General features: G+C 46.5%; 1 protein-coding gene across 2 annotated transcripts in view; it reads left to right on the top strand.

Moving 5' to 3' along the window:
- The first annotated feature begins 5,837 nt into the window (after nt 1-5,837).
- The window catches only part of GPRIN2 (G protein regulated inducer of neurite outgrowth 2), a 30,707-nt gene continuing 21,695 nt past the window's right edge, over nt 5,838-14,849 (top strand). For both annotated transcript variants that reach the window (XM_077350579.1, XM_077350578.1), the window contains exon 1: nt 5,838-6,058. The gene's annotated coding sequence lies outside the window, so the exon portion shown is untranslated. The remainder of the gene's footprint in view (nt 6,059-14,849) is intronic.

The following is a 14,849-nucleotide window of genomic DNA, read 5'->3' as shown; positions in this document are numbered from 1 at the left end:
CACCCATATTCCTGCTCATTGCAATGGAGGGCAGAGGACACATGTACACACAAGAGGGTGGGACTCATCAGAGAAGCATCACAGATGCTGTCTCGCCAAATATAGACTTAGCAATGGATTTTTCAATGGTCTGCTGAGAATTTTTTCCAAAACACATGACCTATGCTTATGACACACTCAACTTCAATAGATTGTTCCTGAGTTGAATGCTACAATTTACACACACTCATATCAATTCTCCCACCAAGCCCATTCAATCGAACTCTCCTCAGGGACATCAATAGTTATCTACAGATAACTTTATGGAACGGCCTGTTCCTGTTCTCCTGGGTTCCCTCAAATGATGCAAATATAAATTGTTCAGGAGGGCTTTTCTGTGCAGACTGAACTGTACTAAATGATTCACACAGTTGCTTGGGGAAATGATACAGGAGTTTAGTCTGTACCCCTGTGTATCGATGGCTGAAATGAGGATGCAGCCATGGGATTCTGCATCATTTAATGTGTTGGGTGAATATTTATGCTTTTCTTCAGATCTGTTTTTAGACTTCTGGTTGATTTTACAACCTTAACTCACTTGGTGAAATCTGCCTCAAGCCCAAGTGTCATGGACCAGCCACCTCCAGCAGAGCCCAGTGATGCAGTGGACTCCTCTGAGGAAGTGGCAGCCAGCGGACCTGGCCCAACCCCACAGCCAGTGACAGAGACACTGCAGGAGGAGGCAGCCTCTGAGGAGCCAGGCAGGGATCCACAGCCAGGTACCAGGACAATGACCCTTCAGCCCCCCAGGCCTGAGTTGGCAACAGAGAGCCATCTGCCAGCCAGTTCCCCCCCCCTCCCCTGTCACCAGAAATATGGGAACAGCTAATAATAGGAGGGATCTTCAAGACAGAAGGCACAGAGCCAGACTGGCAGCACAACATAGGCTCCATATTAGTGATGAAGATGAGCGTTTGCAGGAGCAGGGCAGAGGTGGCTGGCAAGTGTTTAGCCTGATGCATAAAAGTAGCAAACAACAGAGAGACAGTGTGGAAGGAAGTGTCTGTATTCCTGATGGATTCTTTTGTCTCTGATCCTGGCCTGGATTTCCCTTTAGACTTGAAGCTGCGTACGTTCTTTGACTGGTATCTGGACTTTGGAATGATATTTTGACTACTTCTGTCTGCAACCAGGACACCAAGTGTGACTATAAAAATGTACATAAATATAGGCAATACTATGGAGTAGTTGTTAGTGCAGTAATCCCCAGCAGGGTGGTGAGGAGATTCCTGGCTTCTTGAGTTTTGGAGATAAAACGCAGGGACAAAAAACCAAAACCAAAACAGAGCTTTGTTTTCCCCCCTGCCAACCGACTGACTCTCCAAATGCTGAACGTCTCCTGGGCTGGTGAATAAACGTGGTGTGTCCATGGCTTGACCATTGACAAAGACTTAGTGGTGTCTCTGGGTTATGTGATTTTCCCCTATGGCCTTTCAGGGAGTAAACCCTCCCCTTTCTTTGAAGGCTGAAACCAAACAGGTGTCTGTTCCTCAAAGCAAAGAGTGGATCCCAAACCATCTCTCTGTAGCAGCCGTTTTGGGACAGTATCCACTATCATTTCTGAACACAGTAAATTAAAGAAGTTTGAGCATCTCTGGTCCAACCCCCTGCAGAAAGCACAAAACGCACAACTACCTGCCCACCCATTGTGACCACAATTCATGCCCAGATGACGCCCCCTCTCCCCCCCAAAAAAACATCAGAATCCCTGGCCAGTCTGGCCTCAAAGAAATTCACCTCCCAGCCCCTAAGTGGTTATGGTCATTTCCCTGGTCATGCAAGAAAGGGCCACAAGATCCAAATATAGACTATGAATGATTAGCTTCCAAGGTCCAATAAGATTTGGCTAGCCCAGGCTATCCAACTGAGGGCAGTCATGTTTTGGCAAGCTTTAATTAAAGTCCTGGAAGGAATGAGCCATAAACTGGCACAGAGTTTGTCCACAACAATCCCTATTCTAGATTGTGTTCCCATTGGTGCACTGGATTTGCAAATTCCAGCCTGAAAATCAGCAGCAAATGCATGTGATCTTGTGGATGTCATGTATTTGGTTAATGCAGTTGATGCTAAGGGGGGGGGACCTGTCTCAAAGCACCCTTAATTGGTACCATGAAATCCCAAATTGCACTTACAACAAAATCGAGCCAGTCTAACCCTTGAAGAATAAATGTGGATGTGCTTTATTTCCCATCCTTCCCATATGGGCATTTGGGAGTTGATTCAAATGGATTGTGGCAGATGGAATTCAAGCGAGAGAGCAACACTGCCATCCAAGCAGCGTCACTCTTCCTGGAGGGAATGCATTATTTTCACCACATCCATCAGATTTTAAAGCAAACACAAAACACAAGCCTTTAGGCGGACATTGAGCAATACGGGGACCATTCAACTAGCTGCAGTGGATTGAAGCCCTTTCATGAATGTTAAAAGCTTCTGAATGCACACCTTGGACTCGTGATGGACCAGTGTCGAACCAGGACTATTTGCAAGTGATGACCATGTTGTATTTGTTCACTGATCCAAGAATGTGTGAGCTAAAGCGGCCGATGGATCAAGGCCATGGGATTCAAAGCCCAAATGGGAACTGAGAGAAAAAGGAAACCACCATCGCAGTTAGGCTAAGACTGATACCATGAAAATAAGACAGGTCATTTTCACATATGAGTAAGAAATGTCAATTCTGCTGCAGGAGGTTCATGGGGATGTCACCCACAAGCCTTGCCCCTTCCCCTCACTTGTGTCACTGCAGAAGGGCAAATAGGATGAGGGATGTCAGATCTCCTGGTGAAGGAGGGGTCCCCCACTCCCACGGTCAATCAGCTGGCCAGCGGAGAAGGGAACTCACCCGCATGACACATCACATTCTGGGCATTGGGGGGAAACACTCAGGTATTTCGGCTAAAACTCTATGGTAGAAGCCAAATTTATCATAGTTTTTGCCCAAATTCCAGTGTGTCAAGAAAGTGTTAGTGTTACTTCTGGGTTATGTGGGCAGTGATGTAGGCTCATTACTGTACGAAGGTTGCCAGGTGTGAACTGGCAACCTTAAATAGGACCTAGAGTTGCCAACTTCTAGGCTGAAGATCACCTGAGATGACAACTGATCTCCATGTGGTAGAGGAAAGGTTGAAAGAGTTGTGTATGTGTGTCACCTGGAGAAGCGGAGGGCAAAGGGTGATAGAATAGCTGCATTTCATTACTTAAAAAGTAGACATGGGTCTTCCTTTTTCCCAAATTGAAACAGACTGCATTCTACACATAATTGCTTGATTGAGGAAGCTAAGAAGGTGGAGGGGAGTGGTGGTCACGAAGCTCCAGCTAGCATTGAAGGAGCACAAGTCTGGAGAGGGGTATATTTCCCGCCATTCTACAAAGGGGGAAGGGGGTGGAGCATGAGGCTGCTTATTTATTTTGCTTTTCCTGAGCAAGCGAGGAGGAGGAAGAACAAGTGGAGGGAAGACAATCCGAAAGGTAAATCTCAGCACATTGAAGTGAGGGTAGATAGCCATCTGACGGAGAGTCTAAACAGAGACTGGATAGCCATCTGATGGAGAGGCTGTTTCTGTGAAGGTTCAAGGGGGTGGCAGGTTACAGTGGATGAGTGATAGGGTTGTGTCCTGCATAGTGCAGGGGTGTGGACTGGATGACCCAGGAGGTCCCTTCCAACACTATGATTCTAGGGCTTGGAGCATAGTCACTTTAGAAATGAGGGCAAAAATAAGTCTTGCAAGGGAATGGCAACTGGGAACCAGGCAGTCTTTGAACTGACACCATGACCATTCAGCAACAGACTACTTCACCACATCAGCATTGCAAGCGCCAGGGAGGAAGTTTATCCGGCAAAATGCAGAGATCTACACTTCATACTAGGGCTCTCAGAGCGGTTTCCTCAAATGTAGTGAATTACATCTGCACCTGGATATCACAGGGGAAAGGTAGTGTCACTGCAGATCAGTCATAGGCATTGCACAGGGAAATTTTAAAGCGCTAAAATGGAAATCGAATAATGTGTAGATGACTTTTTAAAATTTGGGGTCACTGGGGATAAAAAGCCCACTGCAGATTCAGCCCTGGACAATGGCTTCAAATTATGGGGTTTTGGAAAGTAAGGACTTCAATTCCATGTAAACCACCTAGAGTTGTAAAGAATGGGTGGTATAAAAATCCAAATAAACAAACAAACAAACAAACAAACAAATAAATAAATAAATAAATATGCATTGGTGGGTTCCATTGTGGGGAATGTTGCATCATCATGCTCTTTGCGATTGTTTTGCTTCATTCACACAGGAAAACACAAACAGGTAGTCACTGCAGTGCAGCAATTACACAATATCCAACAGTAGAAAAGAGCAAGAGTCTAGTAGCACCTTAAAGGCTAACAAAATTTGTGGCAGGGTAGGAGCTTTCATGAGTCACGATTCATGTCTCATAACAGCTTCTGCCCTGCCACAAATTCTATTAGCCTTTAAGGTGCTACTGGATGCTTGGTGATTTCTACAGCTACAGGCGGACTAACATGGCTACCCATCTCGATCTGTCACAATCTGTTGGCTGCAGAGGAGAGGACACGCAGTAATGGGTTTAAACTTCAAGTACAACGATATAGGCTAGATATCAGGAAAAAGTTTTTCACAGTCAGAGTAGTTCAGCAGTGGAATAGGCTGCCTAAGGAGGTGGTGAGCTCCCCCTCACTGGCAGTCTTCAAGCAAAGGTTGGATACACACTTTTCTTGGATGCTTTAGGATGCTTAGGGCTGAACCTGCGTTGAGCAGGGGGTTGGGCTAGATGGCCTGTATGGCCCCTTCCAATTCTATGATTCTGTGATTCTATGATTCTATGAATATGTAGCCAAATTCAAAATGTGGCAGAGTTCCAGCTGAAATTTAATTCTGAGAGGTATTTTTAAATGCTTCAGATCAGAAATCTTTCTGGAACTGTGAGGCCACCACCAATAGCTTTCCTCCTAGGTCTTTGTCCTCTTAGAAACCTGAAATTCACCAGCATCTTCTAGGAATGAGGAAAGGTGTTAAATTTTGCAAGCACATCAGAATAGGGCTGCCAGCTCTGGGTTGGGAAAGATGTGGAGATTTTGGGGGTGGAGCCTGAGGAGGTTGGGGTTTTGGAAGGTAAGGACTTCAATTGGTTACAAAGGCCATCAAGCCCACCTTCCAAAGCAGCAATTCCCCTGAACTGATCTCTGCCCCTTGGCAAACTATTGTAATCCCAGGAGATCTCCAGTCACTACCTGGATGTTGGCAACCCTACAAAATGACAGAAGATCTTCCCTCACATTCAGATCCGCTGTACTATATTCTCCCCCTCCCCCCCCCCCCAAACACACACTCCCACCCTCACTCTGACCAGATGCAAGGAGGTCAGGCAGACTCCTTCACTTTTGCTAGGTGAAGCAAAGTGAGAATCTGGGCAAGGAATGCTTCTCGCAGCGCCTCACAACATTGCGACCCCTTGGCCCAATTCCTCCTTCTGCCTTCCTTTGCCTGTGGCCACCCCTTGACCCCCTGCCCTGCTCTCTGCTGTGCCTCTCACCCCACCTGAGCATCCCTCCCCTCCTTTTCCAGGCACCCTGGCTTTGTTTTCCTCCTCCTGACCCTTTTCTTTCTCCCTGGCATCCTCCCTCTCTCCTCCCCTTGATTCCCTTGGCTCTGCACAGGCCCAGTTTCTCTAATCAGATGAAGCAGCAGGATTATCTCTGTCCCTCGCTGCCAGTCTCCATTTTGTTTCCTCTCAAGCGTGGGGAGGGGAGGCACTCCGGTGGTGCCAGGGGGTGGGGGTGGGGGGAGTCACCTGCGGACGTACAGGAAACCCTCTTCCCTTCTTGTTTTGACTGCCGCCCGTCCTCTCTCAACAGTGTTCCCTGGTGGGAATTCCCAGCGGGAGGTGAAGCTCTTAAGAGCTTTCTGGTTGTCTTCTTGATTTCTGAGCATCTTTTCCAAGGTATCCTGGCCCGGCCAAGCTGGATGTGAAGTCTCTCTCTTTCTCTCTCTGTGGAGGGAAGGTAAGGACTACAGAATGCAGGCACACGCTGCCCTGCAGATCTCTGTCTTATTTGGCGCTGGCGTTTTCGTTTTCTAAACCTGGGGTGGGAAATAAACAAAGCCTGTCAGGTGGCTGAGAGAAGAGCTTATCCAGTAAGGAAGATAATAGCCGGGAGCCTCCGGTTACTACAAAACGGTGTGGGTTGTTATTCCCCCCTGAAGAAAACAGCAGGGGAGAGCTCAGAAAGTTGTTAAGGTGCTCGGAAATACAACAGGTTCAGTTCTGCCAGGAAAGTGTTTTGTTTTGTTTTTGCCATAGGTCTGTGAGCTTTTGCTGTCTGTTGGTTTGTTTCCTATCTGTCTGAAAGAGTGAAGGGCTGAAGTTTTTATTTCCCTGGGAGCACTTTTCTCTGACCCAGGTAGCACTACCTCTTCACCTGAGGCAATTGCTATTCGGCAGAGAGGACAAATGGGCTTTACATGTGCTCAAAGGTGCTGTTGGGTTTTCCAGTGTGGGGGATTAATTCTGCAAATATGCTCCATGGCTGAGCTAACGCCTTCTGAAGCTGAGCACAGAGACCTGTAGCAGGAAATCTTTCCTCTTGCATGCTTTGTACAGATTTCTTAATAGTTCCTCTACCCTGTCATGTTTTAGACTTGGATTGGAGGGGGAGTATTCACCTCATGTGTTTTATTTCCTGCAACTAAATTAGGGAATTGGGGAATTGGGGAAAGGGGAGGTATTAAGGTGTTTTTTCATAAAAAATCAAGTTATACTGTGGCACTTCATGGGATATTCTGTTCCCAGGACCTGTGCGTATTGTGTATTTTGGCCAGGCATGACTTATTTAAATAGACTGTAAAACAGAGCATCCGAGGGATACTGGATATGCATCTACACTAACAGATAATGTGTAAAGTTACCCACTTTGTTTGTTTGTTAGCACTGTTCCTCTGGTTTTAACAGCAGGCTGACCTGTTAAAATTAACCTTTTTTAAACTGATTAGTGGATAAAATTTAGGAATGGAGAGAAACTCACTTGAGAGCTAGCGTGGTGCAGTGGATAAGAGCGGCAGACTCCAATCTGGAGAACCAGCTTTGATTCCCCACCCCTCTGCATGCAACCAGCTGGGTGACCTTGGGCTAGTCAGTGCTATGAAATCTGTTCTCACAGCAGTTCTCTTAGAGCTCTCTCAGCCCCACCTACCTCACAGGGTGTCTGTCGTGAGGAGAGTTAGGGGGAGTGGGGAGTGTTTGCAACCCCAGCTCTTAATTTTTCCATATCTGGCTGCTGTGAAAGGCACAGGGAAAGGTAATCCCGCAGACGGCTGTGATAAGACACACAAAGAGCCTGCTCTTTGCACCTGATCAGACGTGAACACGATTCTGCTGCTTGTGAGACTAATGAGACAATGCGAGCACATTTTTGTCAGGAAAATGACACTGATGAAATACTGCTTGATAGGGCAGAACAAGCGTGTTGACTGTTACAAGGCTGGGCAGCAGGAAAATAGACGGCTGAGGTTCCCAAGAGATTGATGTACAGACACATTGCCCCGCCACATCCCTCAACAGTTTTTGGGAAGTGGTGGCTTATGCAAGCATACAGTTAAGAAGACCTCACACCTATGAAGGCTTATTTAATGGAATGGGATGTGTACCTGCTGGATAGCTACTTTTGACACCTTGGAGGTATGTCTGTAAAGTGCCATTGAGTCACTTACACAGCATCTGCAGCACTTGTTTTCAAAGCAAGTGAGAAGCAGTGCTGGTTTGCCTTCACCTCCCTCTGCAGAGGCTTCCTTGGTGGTCTCCCTTCCAAGCACAGACCATACTTAGCTTCGGAGATCTGACAAGACCGGCCTGAGCCACGCTGCCTTTCCTCCTGGCTCCATTTAAAGTAAATATAGTGCAAGTAAATATAGTGAGAATCAGAAACATAATACAGAATCCCGTGTACTTTTAAAATAAAAGATATTCACATCCTTGCAAGGGATGTATAGAGAAAGGAGCATGATCTTTTTGCAAGCTGTTGTGGAGTCCAGAAACCATGGCTACAATCCTCCGGAGGGCTCCTTGATGCAGGAGTCTCCTATACATTTAATGGTTGTGTAGGAGAAGGAACGTTGGCTGCATAGCCTGGCCTGATCTCATCAGAAGCTACGCAGGATTGGCCCTGGTTAGAATTTGGGTGGGAGACCATCAAGGAAGTCTCAGGCCAACTACGCAAAGGCAAACAGTGACAAACCACCTCCATTCATCTCCAACCCTGAAATCTCTGCAGGGTCACCTGTAGACTTGACGCCACTTTTCACCGCCAATTCCCGCCCCCCTGCTGCATGCCAAGGTACAGAAATTCTTTGTAATTAGAAGTCCTGAGCTTCCTGTCCCGGGTCCCTGGCACCCTGCCTGTGATAACAAGCTCCATCATCAAGATTCCTGGAAGTAACACATTTACAGAAGATGACATGTAAAAAACACCCTGACCTGGATGGCCCAGGCTAGTCGGAGCTCATCAGATCTGTGAAGCTAGGCAGGGTTGGCTCTGGATGGGAAACCACCAAGGAAGTCAGGGATCCCGATGCAGTAGGGCTGCCAGGTCCCCCACGGCCACAGATGGAGTATGGAGGAGGGCAGGGTTGCCAAACCCAGGCTGGGAAACATCTAGAGGTTTGGGGGTGGAGTTTGCGGAGGACAGGGATATCAGTGGGGTACAATGTCACATAGTCCACCCTACAAAGCAGCCTCCAGGGGAACTGATCTCTGTAGCTGAGATGAGCTGCAATTCTGGGAGATCCCCAGCTCCCCCCTGGAGGCTGACATCCCTACTCTGAAGAGGCAGACACTGTATGGCTGCCAGCCTGCCCACCCCAGCCATCGGTGGGGAATTGAGAGGCGGGGGGGGGGGGGTTGGGTGGCCAGATCCAGGTTGCAAAACTCTTGAGGACTTGGAGATGGAGTCTGGGAAGGGCAGGGACTTCATTGGGGCGTAGTGCCACAAAATCTGCCCTCCAAAGCAGCCATTTCATATGGGGAAAGTGATCTCTGCAGTCTGGAAATGAGCTGTAATTCTGAAGGATTCTCAGGCTTCACCTGGAGGCTGGCCTCCCTGAGCAGGGGCAAACCGCCTCTGAACGTCTCTTGCCTTGAAAACTCTGTGGGTTCAACATAAAATCAGCTGTGCGTTGAATTCAGTGGAACTTCTCCCCAAGTCCATAAACTCAGGATTGCATTTAAGACAATGGTTTGCTTAGGTGGCTGCCTCTCCACATAAAAACAGGATGACTCCATTGGGGAATCCGAAATCGTAAGCAACCTCATTCAATGAGACTTTGTTTTGTTGAATGCGTCAATGAAGTAGAATCAAATTAAGCTTCTAACACGTAGCGGAGGCCAGAGGCAATTTGCTGTGTTTACATTTTTACACCAGTCCATCTCCATTTTAACCTCACAACACCCCTGTGCGGCTGAAAGAGAGTGACTTGCCCAAGGACACCTCACAAGCGTCCATATCTGAGCCAGCATTTGAATCCAGCTGGGCTCCTAGATCCTAATCTGACCCTCTAACTCAGTGGTTCTCAACCTTCCTAATGCCGACCCTTTAACACAGTTCCTCTTGCTGTGGTGACCCCCAACCATAAAATTATGCAAGTGTTCTTTCACAGAAATTAAACCAAAACTGACCAATGGCATGAAGATCCATAGCTCGCCCTGCTATGGACCTCGTGAAAGGGTCATTTGACCCCCAAAGGGGTCCCGCCCCCCAGTTTGAGAACCACTGCTCTACTATGCCACCCTGGCTTGCCTTGAAGCCATAAATATATTTCTTTGGCTTGTTAATGAGAAGGGGCTATTCCAAACTTCAGTTAGTTAGTTCATTTGTGTCTCACCTTTCTCACCAGAGCAGCTTACATCCTCATGTTATCCTCACAACAACCCTAAGAGTTAGGCTAAGCTGGCCTAAGGTAATCATGGCATGGATAGGGATTCAAACCTGGGTCTTCCAGATACTAATCTAAGATTCTTACCCACCACGCTACACTGGCTTTCATTCACTTATATCAGTTGCCAGCAAGCTCACATGAAAGATCTCAGGTGTCGTTCCTCTTGCATAGAGCAAAATCCAGTTGCTTTTGTCTTTGGTCAATTTAAATACGAGATTTTAACTCTTAAGTATAGCAGTTCTAACCTCTCTCCCCAGTGGTGGTTTTAGGATTAGTTCACCCATGCAGGGGTCAGGACTTAACAGCTGTAGCATCAGATGACAGCTTGCCTGTATAAAAGGACCGTCACCAGCAAACACCTTTCATTTTGCCCAAATTGCAATGCTCTTTTCATCAGATCAGTGCCTGGCCTCATCTGAAGGCTGGGAACTCTAGACAACATTATGAAGCCGGCTAAATGCCTTGAATGGGTCTTTAAGGTTGTGTTTAACCCATCAGGAAAAAGTGGGGATGAAGAGCATAGAGGGCAGCATAGGGGGTAGAAGGGCTCAGATGTGTGGCTTGGAGACCCCCAGACCATCTCTGGGCTCACTGCAGCAAGTTGATGCCCACTTTAAACAGAGGTAGTCCAGGCCTGCACAATATGTGGTCCTCTAATGCCTGCAGCTCCCATGTATCAAACTGGTGATGGCACATACTGCTGGACTCCAGGTCCCTGAAAGGCCATGGCTCTGAGCAAGAAGGGCCGGCTCAGCAGTGTCGGGATATCTGGGTGTCAGTAAAGTGGCGCCCTAAGAGATGAGATGCTACTCTCAGCTTCTGAGAGACGCAGACCTCAGATACAATTTTCCCTTTAAAATGTCAGCAACGATGCACAGAATGAGGTTTGGGACCCTGAAACGGAGTGGAAGCTGAAAGGATAAATCTCCTCCCCCATCCCTGCACAACCCCAAGGCAAACCAAGAGCACAGGAGCCTGCCACAGGCAACTGGGGGGAGAGTCGGAGGATAAATCTGGGAGAGGGGGGCATGATATCTAATGTTCAAAGCACGGCTTGCTTAATTACAGCAGTGCCCCCTGGTGCGAGCTCTTTACTTCACCATAAGGTAGGTGACATAAAAACATTGTGCTGGATTGTAGCCTGTGGACTAGATGGGAGAAAATCAATGCAGGGATGGATTGTCTGTCCTATGTTGTTTCTGGGCTACCAGAGTGGCTTGTGAGAATAATTAAAAAGACAAGTTGAATTAGGGTACATGGGGATGCACAGCTGGCAGCTTCCAGCCCCCACGTTTATCGACGTGGGTTGGAAGCTGGAGGAACAGAAGTGGAACCCGGGCGTGATACTGCGTGGCTGTTTTCTGCCTTGAGCATGTGAAAATGCCTCACACTGAGTCAGCCTGTTGCTTGATTTAGCCTGGTTCTGTCTGGCACTAGATCTCCAGGGCCTCAGGCAGGAGAGGACCTTTCCCTACATGGGTGACCTGCTGCTGTTCTTTCTCTGGCTCATCGTCTCCCAGTTGGAAGCTGGACAGACGTGAGGCTCTCAACAGGATCTTGATGAAAATGCTTCCTGCAGTTTTGTGTCTTGTGAATGTACGCTGCCCCAACAACAGCTTTGGTTAGAAATCTCAGAAATAAATAAAAATGAAATTTATCCCTGGTGCGTAGGGGGATTGATTGGGGTTACTAGACACCCCTTAGCTGCTGCGGGGACAGACTTACCAGCAGTGAAGAGGAGCCCAGGCTTGGGTTGTTCTGATATCACTACCATAATTTCAGTTTCTTTCGACATCCCAGAACCCTGATATAATTGAACCAGTAGCAAAGTTTTTACATCTTGCCATGAGAAATCGTGAATGTATTATGTCTAAAGCATGATCTTTGCATTTGTTCTCACTAGCAGTGGATCCTTTTGCACTTTCCCTTCTTATATTGTACTTTTATATGCTGTTAAAGGCTTGTTGTTGTTGTATATCACTACCAAACTAGGGATGCCAACTTCCAGGTGGATCCCCCGGCATTACAGCTTATTTACGGACTACAGAGATCAGTTTCCCTGGAGAAAACTGATGCTTTGGAGGGTGGATTCTGTGGCATTACACCCCCACTGAGGTCCCTGCCCTCCCCAGTCTTGATCTTCAAATCTCCAGGAGTTTCTGATCCTGGAGTTGGCACTCCTAGCCTCCATCCCCCACTGGGAGGCAAGAGGGATCCAGCAACCCTATTTTTTGCCCAAATACCAGAGTATCCACCATCACCAGCAAGGGCCCTGAGGTGGTTAACAAAGTAAAATAGAACATAATAATATCAGATTTTAAGCACCTCACAAAAAATCTAATTCAAATTATTTAAAACAAAGCTAAAATCCATACAAAGACATCAACATGGCAGAGTAATTAACACATCAACAGTGCACAACCTGATTAAAGAGCACATAAGCGTTTATTTAGAAACTAACAAACATGATAGGAAAGAAGAGACAAAGACAGGTTCCTAGCTACAGACTTTGTGTGGCCCTTTTGAGAAGGAGGGGAAATTGCTCTGAGAATAGTCATTGGGAGACAGACAAGGAATGACACTTGAGAGAGAAGGTGCTGACCTCACTATCCTAATTGTCTTCTTGGTGTGCCCTTCAGGGTGTTCTTCTCTTCTTTGTACACCAGACACTGCATTTCCCAACAAATCAGGTTTTTCCTCCAAATCTTCAGGAATTTCCCAACCCAAGTTTTTGACTGAGGCGTATCTGACTAGGTTTTCTTTTTTCCATTGGGCACAACCCACCACACTGGTGAGCTAATCCACCACCCCTCCCTGTTACTGTTCTTTTGATAGCAAGACTAAATCATAGGCTTGCCAGCAATGAGTTGGGTGATACCTGGAGATCTGGGGGGTGGGGCTTGGGGAGAGTGGGGTTTGGGGAAGGCAGGGACTTCAGTGGGGTACAATGCCAGAGTCCAACTTCCAAAGCGGCCATTTTCTCCAGGAGAACTAGACTCTCTTATCTGGAGACCAGTTGTAATTCTAGAACACCTCCAACCCATGTGCTGTAGGCTGCCAACCCTACTCATACAGACATGATGTTTAAACAGAGATCAGGTTTTGCGCATTCAAAATATAAGCAAGTTTAATCAACAGAAATAGAAAAGTATACATGGTCTGTTCAAACTGAGGAAAGATGCAAAAAAAAACAACAACTTGAAAACATACTGATTTCTTCCAGTGATGTTGTTGCTGGGTTGGACTAATGAAACTTGAAGTTGCAGCATGTGAAATGTTTCTTATGTTGGAACATGCAAGATCTGTAGTGTGCATGATTCATCAGTATAGAATGTCCTGAAGGGGGCATCAGAGGAAATTTGTATTCAACATAGTTAGAACAGGAACCTTCTGATATTTTTCAAATAGTCTTCTCTGATGTCCTGATTGGCTGGACTGGAGACATCCTGCTCCTTGGAGAACACTTTCTCCCTGCTTGCCTCCAGGACAGAATGAAAGAAAAACCACAGTAGAAAGACTACTAGGACTCTCTCTCTCTCTCTCTCTCTCTCTCTCCTGTCCATCTATACAAAGTTTGTTTCTCTTCTTAATAAAGCTATTTTATTCTTTTGAGCAATTTGGTGCTTCGGCCTCTTTGCATATTTAAACTCTGCTAACACATCATCCCCTGACTTCTCAGAGTTAGGACTTGTCACTTGGAAAAGGAGGAGATGATCAAACAAAGATCTAGCCTTGTCTTGCCTTCTTTCTCTAATTTGTTAGAGAAGGTTTGTTGTCATGAGTGGCTTGAATTCTCGCAGCTTGAACAAGAAATTCAGATTTAAAAAATGTATTTGCTGGCCTGAGGTCCACCCAGATTTTAGTAACCAAAATGTCTAGGGGACACTCATTTCACTGGGGCATAATGGGCTCGATACATTTCTCTCTAGCCTTCTTTAACTACAGACATGCTGGAGTGAGTGATTCAGGATACCTGGACCTTGTGGGGTGCTACCTCACTCTAGGTATGTTATCGGCCTTATCTTCATGAATGGCATGCCTCTTTTTGTCTTAACCTGTCTGACACTTCCTCTGTGTCTTTGTTTTTCTCTCTTCCCGTGGCCTTCCATGGAGACACAGGTCTCTCTTGTAGACACAGGGCCCTCATACTCCCACACACATGATGCCAGACAAGATGGCTCTTTGTAACAGGGAAAGCACTGTTTAGATAGGCTTCTTTCTCTTCTTTTGGCTGCACCCCAATTGTGAACTGGATCTACTTAAATAAATATAAGTTTACTTTTTTTGGGGGGGGGGCTCAATATATTCCCTGAGAGATTTATTTACTGCACTCAGTATCCCAAAAAGTATCAATATCCCAAAAAGACATTCACATAAAATATGCTCCACACCCTCCATTATCCCTGAGCTACAACCACAATATCTATCTGAAAGCAGTGTATCTAATATATGGCCTTCAGAGATCTCAGATAGCTCATTTAATCTTGTGGGCACAATTGCTCACTTGTGTCTTGGAACCATAAGGCTAAACAAATATTTTGGAATAGGCCTAATCTCAGTTGCCTTATACCTGTCTGCTCGAGAGCTATAAAATAAGATTGTGGCTCAAGATGAATCTTTCCTTGGCGAGCAGCTATTTTATCCAGTATAACCGAATGCTTGAATTACTGGGGTGGATTTTAAGGTGAAGAGTATTTCTCCACAGCCACAGTGATAATATGAGAAGGAAATTAATTTCAGGACTTGCAGTGGGGGGAGCAGGAAGTCTGAGTTCCCAAAAGCACTGCTATAAAGGGATTGGTGGCTTGCATTGATTGACAACCCAGGGAGCTGGGAGAAACTTCAGGTTGTCCACGCTTCCAGCTT

This window comes from Paroedura picta, chromosome 8 (assembly GCF_049243985.1).
Source record: "Paroedura picta isolate Pp20150507F chromosome 8, Ppicta_v3.0, whole genome shotgun sequence".
Lineage (NCBI taxonomy): Eukaryota > Metazoa > Chordata > Lepidosauria > Squamata > Gekkonidae > Paroedura > Paroedura picta.
Note: the sequence above shows the minus strand (reverse complement) of the source record. Positions and strands in the feature narration are given on the sequence as shown.